We start from the raw sequence: 3,074 nt of genomic DNA, 5'->3' as shown, positions 1-3,074 counted from the left end.
TTGAGTTGCACTGAAAAACTTAGAATATAAGAAACGCACAGTGTAGTACATAGTATATGAGTGAGTTGCACTGAAAAACTTAGAATATAAGAAACGCACAGTGTAGTACATAGTATATGAGTGAGTTGCACTGAAAAACTTAGAATTTACTGAAAAACCCGCATTACACGAAATGCACAGTGTAGTACATAGTATATGAGTGAGTTGCACTGAAAAACTCTAGAATATAAGAAACACACAGTGTAGTACATAGTATATGAGTGAGTTGCACTGAAAAACTTAGAATATAAGAAACGCACAGTGTAGTACATAGTATATGAGTGAGTTGCACTGAAAAACTTAGAATATAAGAAACGCACAGTGTAGTACATAGTATATGAGTGAGTTGCACTGAAAAACTTAGAATATAAGAAACGCACAGTGTAGTACATAGTATATGAGTGAGTTGCACTGAAAAACTTAGAATATAAGAAACGCACAGTGTAGAACATAGTATATGAGTGAGTTTCACTGAAAAACTCAGAATATAAGAAACGCACAGTGTAGTACATAGTATATGAGTGAGTTGCACTGAAAAACTTAGAATATAAGAAACGCACAGTGTAGTACATAGTATATGAGTGAGTTGCACTGAAAAACTTAGAATATAAGAAACGCACAGTGTAGTACATAGTATATGAGTGAGTTGCACTGAAAAACTTAGAATATAAGAAACGCACAGTGTAGTACATAGTATATGAGTGAGTTGCACTGAAAAACTTAGAATTTAAGAAACGCACAGTGTAGTACATAGTATATGAGTGAGTTGCACTGAAAAACTTAGAATATAAGAAACGCACAGTGTAGTACATAGTATATGAGTGAGTTGCACTGAAAAACTTAGAATATAAGAAACGCACAGTGTAGTACATAGTATATGAGTGAGTTGCACTGAAAAACTTAGAATATAAGAAACGCACAGTGTAGTACATAGTATATGAGTGAGTTGCACTGAAAAACTTAGAATATAAGAAACGCACAGTGTAGTACATAGTATATGAGTGAGTTGCACTGAAAAACTTAGAATTTACTGAAAAACCCGCATTACACGAAATGCACAGTGTAGTACATAGTATATGAGTGAGTTGCACTGAAAAACTCTAGAATATAAGAAACACACAGTGTAGTACATAGTATATGAGTGAGTTGCACTGAAAAACTTAGAATATAAGAAACGCACAGTGTAGTACATAGTATATGAGTGAGTTGCACTGAAAAACTTAGAATATAAGAAACGCACAGTGTAGTACATAGTATATGAGTGAGTTGCACTGAAAAACTTAGAATATCAGAAACGCACACTGTAGTACATAGTATATGAGTGAGTTGCACTGAAAAACTTAGAATATAAGAAACGCACAGTGTAGTACATAGTATATGAGTGAGTTGCACTGAAAAACTTAGAATTTACTGAAAAACCCGTATTACACGAAATGCACAGTGTAGTACATAGTATATGAGTGAGTTGCACTGAAAAACTCTAGAATATAAGAAACACACAGTGTAGTACATAGTATATGAGTGAGTTGCACTGAAAAACTTAGAATATAAGAAACGCACAGTGTAGTACATAGTATATGAGTGAGTTGCACTGAAAAACTTAGAATATAAGAAACGCACAGTGTAGTACATAGTATATGAGTGAGTTGCACTGAAAAACTTAGAATATAAGAAACGCACAGTGTAGTACATAGTATATGAGTGAGTTGCACTGAAAAACTTAGAATATAAGAAACGCACAGTGTAGTACATAGTATATGATTGAGTTGCACTGAAAAACTTAGAATATAAGAAACGCACAGTGTAGTACATAGTATATGAGTGAGTTGCACTGAAAAACTTAGAATATAAGAAACGCACAGTGTAGTACATACTATATGAGTGAGTTGCACTGAAAAACTTAGAATATAAGAAACGCACAGTGTAGTACATAGTATATGAGTGAGTTGCACTGAAAAACTTAGAATATAAGAAACGCACAGTGTAGTACATAGTATATGAGTGAGTTGCACTGAAAAACTTAGAATATAAGAAACGCACAGTGTAGTACATAGTATATGAGTGAGTTGCACTGAAAAACTTAGAATATAAGAAACGCACAGTGTAGTACATAGTATATGAGTGAGTTGCACTGAAAAACTTAGAATATAAGAAACGCACAGTGTAGTACATAGTATATGATTGAGTTGCACTGAAAAACTTAGAATATAAGAAACGCACAGTGTAGTACATAGTATATGAGTGAGTTGCACTGAAAAACTTAGAATATAAGAAACGCACAGTGTAGTACATAGTATATGAGTGAGTTGCACTGAAAAACTTAGAATTTACTGAAAAACCCGCATTACACGAAATGCACAGTGTAGTACATAGTATATGAGTGAGTTGCACTGAAAAACTCTAGAATATAAGAAACACACAGTGTAGTACATAGTATATGAGTGAGTTGCACTGAAAAACTTAGAATATAAGAAACGCACAGTGTAGTACATAGTATATGAGTGAGTTGCACTGAAAAACTTAGAATATAAGAAACGCACAGTGTAGTACATAGTATATGAGTGAGTTGCACTGAAAAACTTAGAATATAAGAAACGCACAGTGTAGTACATAGTATATGAGTGAGTTGCACTGAAAAACTTAGAATATAAGAAACGCACAGTGTAGAACATAGTATATGAGTGAGTTGCACTGAAAAACTTAGAATATAAGAAACGCACAGTGTAGTACATAGTATATGAGTGAGTTGCACTGAAAAACTTAGAATATAAGAAACGCACAGTGTAGTACATAGTATATGAGTGAGTTGCACTGAAAAACTTAGAATATAAGAAACGCACAGTGTAGTACATAGTATATGAGTGAGTTGCACTGAAAAACTTAGAATATAAGAAACGCACAGTGTAGTACATAGTATATGAGTGAGTTGCACTGAAAAACTTAGAATTTAAGAAACGCACAGTGTAGTACATAGTATATGAGTGAGTTGCACTGAAAAACTTAGAATATAAGAAACGCACAGTGTAGTACATAGT

The sequence above is a fragment of the Mus caroli genome, unplaced genomic scaffold (genome assembly GCF_978045245.1).
Source record: "Mus caroli unplaced genomic scaffold, Mus_caroli_1 scaffold_25, whole genome shotgun sequence".
Taxonomy (NCBI): domain Eukaryota; kingdom Metazoa; phylum Chordata; class Mammalia; order Rodentia; family Muridae; genus Mus; species Mus caroli.
This window is presented reverse-complemented; position numbering follows the sequence as displayed.